The following is a 6,696-nucleotide window of genomic DNA, read 5'->3' as shown; positions in this document are numbered from 1 at the left end:
AAATGTCCTGTTTTTGATAACTGCTCTTTATTCATTTTTCAACCCCTGGTGATCAACTTAGGATTTTGTTGATCATGAAAATTTCTAGATAAAAGATCAGAAATTACAAAACTGCCCTTGAAATGCTGTACCAGTTCTGAAGTATTATCTCTGGACAGGCTCTGATATGCTAATAAATGCCCTGTGCTCCAAACTATACAGGTAGTATGTGAAAACAGCAGTGAGATCCCTCCTGAGGACTTGGTAATAAGATATCCCCAGAGAGTCAAACTAGTTTAATCATCATGTGAGAAGAGCCTCAACGTTTCCCAGGTACACTGTGGCTTTTAATCACTATTAACTCATTTGAGGAAAGAAAATGTCAATTTACCAAGAGTTTAGAGAAACAAAAGTGACAGTGTGAATATAGTGTTAACCCACGGAGGGGAGGTGCTGAATCCAAAGATGTGAGCCATTCAGTGACCAGAGGTGTTCTCTACTTCCCATAGGATCAGTTTATGAAGACTTGCTGTGCCTTGGGAAGAGCATACCTCAAGACTTGCCACTTTGTCTTCTAACTGCAAGCTTAACTGAGCCACCTTCTGATTGTCGATGTGGACTCTAAGCTGTCATTCAGGAAAAGGGGGAGCTCTGTATGAGAGCATCAGAATTCCATTCTGTACATAGTAAACTTAGATGAAGCTTTCTGATTTATACATCAGTATCATGTGAATTCAGTTTGTGTAGTTCTGCCTCCATGTCCGTCAGTTTAGTCTGTGAGTTTTGAATATTCTAATAAAATAGTTTATGATCCTTCAGGACAGAGAATCAAAGCCCAGACAGTTTATTGCAGTCTTTACTCTTTGGGGCTTCTCCATAGCCAGGCCCCCAGCCTTCTCCTGGTGACAGTCTCTGTCTCACTGAGACCGCATTCAATACTCAAACTTCAGCACAGATATTCTAGGCAATTATGCTAAGTGGTAGGACAAACCCTGACATGCTGATGACATAAAAAGTAGCAACTAAGCAGGGAGAAGAAAAAAACCATTTTATCATCGCAGTTTGGTGATAGTTCTTGGGTCAAGATGATGGGTTTTCACCAGGTGGTGTCAGGTCTAGAAAGGGTACTTTTTACCCTGCTGTCTTCCTCATCCATTAACACACACTGTAGGGGTTTATCTATGCAGTGTAGAAAATTACCCTAAAATATAGCAGCTTAGAACAACAGATGTGTATTATCTTCTTGCGTGGTTTCTTCAGGTCAAATCTAGGAGCGGCTCAGCTGGTGGTCCTGGCTCAGTGCCCCTCAGGTTTCACTCAAGCCAGACTGCAGTCATCTGAAGGCTCAACTGGGTCTGGAAGGTCCACTTCCAAGGTGGCTGCCTCACATGGCCGTCGGCAGGAGGCCTCAGCTCTGCACACGTTGAGCCTCTCCACATGGCTACCGAGTGTCCTCGTGATGGGGCAGCTGTCTTCCCTCAGCTTCCTTCAGCTTCTCCCAGATCCAAGCGAGGAAAGACCTAGTCTCTAACGTTGCACACCACCACTTCCATTGCATTTTATCTGCTAGAAGCAGGTCCCTAAGTCCATCTCACACTCAAGGGGGGGTGATTAGGTCCTACCATTTGAAGGGAGGAGCATCCAAGAACTTCTGTTCATGTTCTAAAGCTGCCAGCATACACACACATCATTCCCACCTGGGTTCCTCCCTAGTACACCATCAGCATCTCTTAGGGGCCCCCATGCTGTGGGGAAGCTTTAGGAAGGACTGCTGTTTATTGATGGGCACACACATGACATCATTCAAGATCTTCATCTCATAACTATAAACCCTGTCTTTTTTTTTTTTTTTTTTTTTTCAGTACGCGGGCCTCTCACTGTTGTGGTCTCTCCCGTTGCGGAGCACAGGCTCCGGACGCGCAGGCTCAGCGGCCATGGCTCACGGGCCCAGCTGCTCCGCGGCATGTGGGATCTTCCCGGACCGGGGCACAAACCCATGTCCCCTGCATCAGCAGGCAGACTCTCAACCACTGCGCCACCAGGGAAGCCCAAACCCTGTCTTCTTAGACATTTAGATTACTTGTCCTAAATTTAGCATACATTTCATTAAGCATCAGTTTAACTTGTCTAGGCCTAATAGAAATTATTAATAAAAATCTTGAAGGATAAGGATGTTGAATGAGAGAATGTTGAAAATCATACAGAAATGCTAAAGTATGTACTTAGTAAACTCACTGACATTTTAAAAATTTGCATGTATTTGTTAAACTTGTATAGAACCTATTACATGCCAGGCACTGTTTAAAGCAGTTTACACATAACTTATTAACTTACTTAATACTCTTAATCAGGTAGGTAATCTTATTACCATTATTTTGCAGATGTGGAAATTGAGGCACAGAGAGGTTTAGTAATCATCCAAGGTCACTCAGCTGGTAAGTGGCATTTCAGCTCCGGAGTTCATAACCTTAACCCCTTTCAGTGCTGCCATTTGGAGGACTGGTTAAACCTTCTAAGATAGAGATTCCATAGCTTGGTGAGCTTCCTAAATACTAGTTAGGAAAACAGCTGTGGATTTGTCTTGCTTAGTTTTTGTTTCTCTTAAAGTTTTTAAACCGCATGAGACAAAACAATAGGAAAATTTCAAAAGAATTGTTTGGTCTTCCCACTGAATTCAGTAAGAATTACCCAAAGAGGGATTCTCATGATAAGGCTACAGGTCATTCTGTCCAAAACTTTGAACTACTTCTGCTTATTATTACTAATTAAGTGTGGTGGTAAATTGTGGTGGTATTTTTATTGTTGTTTTTACTTATAAAAGTAATATAATTTCATTTTAGACATTAAGAGGATAGAGAGGAAATACTTCTAATTTCATGGCCCACCCTAAAGCACCACCACTTTTATCATTTTAGTGTCTACTTCTTAGTGTGCAATCCAACCGCTAATGAAGGTAAATGAAGATAATTTAATCTTAGAACTTTATAATTCCACTGCAGGCCTGCTGTTTTATCACAGAAGGGAAACTGCATCATTTTTTCTGCTTTTGGCTAGCAATTGGGTTCTCCTAGAGAATTTTATTATCCTTAGTAATCCAACCTATATTAAGGCTACTTTAAACATATTTTATTAAACATAATCTAGAAACAGTTCCTCGCCTGCCCCCTTCAAAGGGAGATATATTCTAACATTTTAGAGAATTTACCAGGAGTAGAACCAGTGACGCTACACACATTCAAACGGGGGTTCGGGCACGGCATCTCCCTCAGAGAAGCATTGCTGGTCCCACCAGGGACCTAGCAAAGAAAGGTTTCTCAAATCTTTGTTAGCATCCCTCACAAAAGAGTTTCCACACTAACTTCATGTGAGTTTGAGGGCTAAGGCTCTGAATTTAGATGTTCTGTTTCTTAAACCAACTCCACTTTCCTGTGATTCAGACCTTTGAACCAGTCTCTGTTCTCTGTGAAAAATAGGACTGGTGCTCAAGGCCCATCCACTTTTTTTTTTTTTTTTTTTTTTTTTTTGCAGTACGTGGGCCTCTCACTGTCGTGGCCTCTCCTGTTGCGGAGCACAGGCTCTGGACGCGCAGGCTCAGCGGCCATGGCTCACGGGCCCAGCCGCTCTGCGGCATGTGCGATCTTACTGGACCGGGGCATGAACCCGCGTTCCCTGCATCGGCAGGCGGACTCTCAACCACTGCGCCACCAGGGAAGCCCGATATATTTTTTAATAGGGGAAAGAATGACCCACACCTGATCCCATATGCTGTCAGCCTTTATATTTTAACTTTATCATAATGCAGTAAGAAAAATTAGAAAGCTCTTTACTGAATTATAAATAAATTATTAAAGTGTGTTTGTGCTGGATGACAAAAAATCAAGTGCAGTTGAGTTTTGAATATTGAAATAAGAAGGGGGAAAAGTCATGCTGTAAATGACATTTTGCTTAAATCACCTTCCTCTTTCTGTAGTATACAAGGGCCCCTTCCCTATATTTCAAGCTTTGCATAAAAGAAGAGCTGTATTAGATCAGGGGCAAGCATCCATCCCCGCTGCATCCTTCTGAGTAGATCCTCAACTTTTGTTCAATTGTCTACCCAATCCACAAGTAAACCTCAGTCAGTCGGTGCCAATGCGTGTTTGCCCTTTCCCTGGTCCACAATTGCACATGTAACTTAAATTTGCTTAATTCAAGCCCAGGGAAGGACTTAAGAGTTGGGGAGGAGATTTTCCTTCTGCCACAGGATGTGTATAGGGGAATAGGCTGCCTCTTTGCTGCTGGCAGCCACCTTACCACCATGAGGGGAGGCAGCAGAATGGAAAGATAGGTGCTCCAAGACATGGCTGAGCCTAACCTTAGAGCCTACCTAACCCTGAACTTGTTAGGGGAGACATTTTCTCATTGTCTTAGCTGGGGTTTCTATTACAGAAAATACAAAATTTTTCAAGAAATTTTGCCTCAATTTTTTTTTCTTTTTTCTTTTTTTTTTTGTGGTGAAGCAAGGTACAGCGTTTATTTGCAGGACACAAAGCAAGGAGAATGGGCAACATATGCTCAAAAGACCTGAACTCCCTGATGCTTTGGAGCAAGGGTTTGTTTAAGGCAGCATTAGGAGCGAGGGTCACAGGTCATCAGCTCATGGACATTCTCCTGGTTGGTTGGTGGTGAGGTAACAGGGTGATGTTTTGGAAATCTTAATCATCAGTCTTCTGGTTCCAACCAGTCTGGGGTCTACATGCTTGTGGTCAGCATGTAGTCAACATCCTCCACTGGATGGGGGTCTTAGTTTCTTAGTTTATGTCTGAAGTAAGTTCCTGAAGCAACACCCCCCTGTGTACTGCGGACAGCAGGCAGGACATGGTGGCAGTCTTCCCGCCTCAATTTTTTGGTGGCCTGCTTTGCTCGTGTAGTTAGCACAAGCCTGGTTCATCTGTTGAGCAACCCAGCACTGCCTGCTGCTGCATGGGTGGCAGATTGAAGAGGGGCAAGAATGAATAAACAGGGCAGAAAAGAAACTTTGTTAACAAGAGATGATGGTAGCTTGGGATGTAGCAATAAAGGTATGGACAAGTGGAAAAACTAAAGAGAGATTTATGAGAAAAGTGTATGATTCTGTGGTCTTTAATACATTCACAGAGTAATACAATCATCATGACTAATTTTTTTTTTTTAACATTTTCATCACTCCAAAAAGAAAACCCCACACCCATTAGCAGTCCTTCCTCCTTCCTTCTCACCTCTGGCCACCACTAATCAACTTGCAGTCTCTGTGGATTTGCCTGTTCTAGACATTTTATGTAAATGGAATCATGTCATATGTGGTCTTCTGTGACTGGCTTCTTTCACTTAGCATAATGTTTTCAAGGTTCGTGTAAGTAATAGCACGTATCAGTACTTCATTCCTTTTGATGGCTGAATAATAGTCCAGTATATGGGTATACCTTATTTTGTTTATCTGTTCATCAGTTGATGGACATTTGGGTTGCTTCTAGTTGTTTTTTTTTTTTTTTTTTGCTATTATGAATAATGCTGGTATGAATATTTATGCACAAGTTTTTTTGTGTGACAAGTTTTTATTTCTCTTATACATACCTGGGAGTGGAGAAGAATTGCTGGTAACTCTATGTTTAACTTTTTGAGGAACTACCTAACTGTATTCCAAAGTGGTTGCACCATTTTACCTTCCCACCAGCGGCGAATGAGGATTCCAATTTTTCCACATCCTCACTAACACTTGTTAATATTTGTCTGTTTTATTTTAGCGATCCTAGTGGGTGTGAAGTAGTGGTATCTTATGGTTTTGATTTGCATTTCTTTGATGACTAATGATGTTTGGGGCACAGATCATGGCTTGCATGCAAAAAGTATTTTAGTAATTGAAAAAAGTATTTTCAATATTATAGAGTGGTTTGTTTTTGTTTTGGTTTATTTGGTTTTTTTGGCCGGGCCACATGACATGTGAGATCTTAGTTCTGCAAACAGGGATTGAACCCTAGCCCCTAGCATTGGAAGTGTGGAGTCTTAACCACCAGACCACCAGGGAAGTCCCATTATAAAATATTTTGATAAAATATACATCCAATAATTTAACAGATAATAATAACTGCATTGAACAGTACTAATTGAGCCATCAGGTAATGAATTAAAGTAATTTTACAGAGAAACACGGGTTTTATCCCTCAGAAAGAAGCTTATACTCGAATTGGGAGGTATAACGAAGCTTATACTCGAATTGGGAGGTATAATGAAAATAACACCTATATATGCACATTTATTAAGGCTCAAATCAAAACACTAATTAACTTGTGGTCCATGGATTATATGCAAACTGTGGGTTTTTTCCTAAAAAGATGGTCACGGTCCATAACTTCTGTGAATTTCTTAAAGAATTCTAACCACTACCACCCCCGCAAAAGCTAAGAATGACTGCTCTAAAATTTTCATTGGGGAAAAAATGACTAATGCATTCTTAATGTCTGCTTCCATTAACATTTCTTTCTCAATGTTAGTTACTGGTTAAGTTATGCATTTTGCTTTGGTTACCATTTTTTTCTAGTCAAGGCTTTCTGGGTCACAAGATAAAGATATCACTTCACACTAGTTTAAGGGAAAAAGACTTTATGGAAGGCTCTCCATGTGGCTAATGGAATCCAAGGGCATCCAGCCTGGCTGGGACCAACAGAGGACTGGCCCAGGAAGCCGGCAGCCAGCTTCCCT

The sequence above is a fragment of the Lagenorhynchus albirostris genome, chromosome 21 (assembly GCF_949774975.1).
Source record: "Lagenorhynchus albirostris chromosome 21, mLagAlb1.1, whole genome shotgun sequence".
Classification (NCBI taxonomy): Eukaryota; Metazoa; Chordata; class Mammalia; order Artiodactyla; family Delphinidae; genus Lagenorhynchus; species Lagenorhynchus albirostris.
Note: the sequence above shows the minus strand (reverse complement) of the source record.